The sequence below is a fragment of the Patiria miniata genome, unplaced genomic scaffold (assembly GCF_015706575.1).
Source record: "Patiria miniata isolate m_02_andy unplaced genomic scaffold, ASM1570657v1 HiC_scaffold_5, whole genome shotgun sequence".
In the NCBI taxonomy this organism is placed as follows: Eukaryota; Metazoa; Echinodermata; class Asteroidea; order Valvatida; family Asterinidae; genus Patiria; species Patiria miniata.
In genome coordinates, this window is record NW_024037072.1 from 2,625,990 (window position 1) to 2,626,372 (window position 383).

The window sequence follows — 383 nt, forward strand, 5'->3', positions numbered from 1 at the left end:
ATTTATTTTCCAAAGGGGGAAATCAACGCGTACAAATTGGAGCCGGTTGTTTGCAGGCAGCACTCAAATTTAGTTCTTTATTCTCCAGCAACGAGATTGATAAGAATGGTTATATGAACATGATACGCATTGGCCCTGGGCTTTATTATTTATTCCTTTGAATCAGCTTTTTGTTAAGGTTTGTGACGTCCAACTGCACTTTCGTTCGTTGGGTATACTCTACACTATCATTATTCTATGAGTCAGTCAGCCTCTACGACAAATGCAATATATCAATAAATACGTAAGCTTGGAAACAACACACAAAGTGACGAATCTCAACCAAGCCTTAATGAAGTGCATTGTGCTTTATGCCTATATGTTTTGATTAACCCTTATCTTTA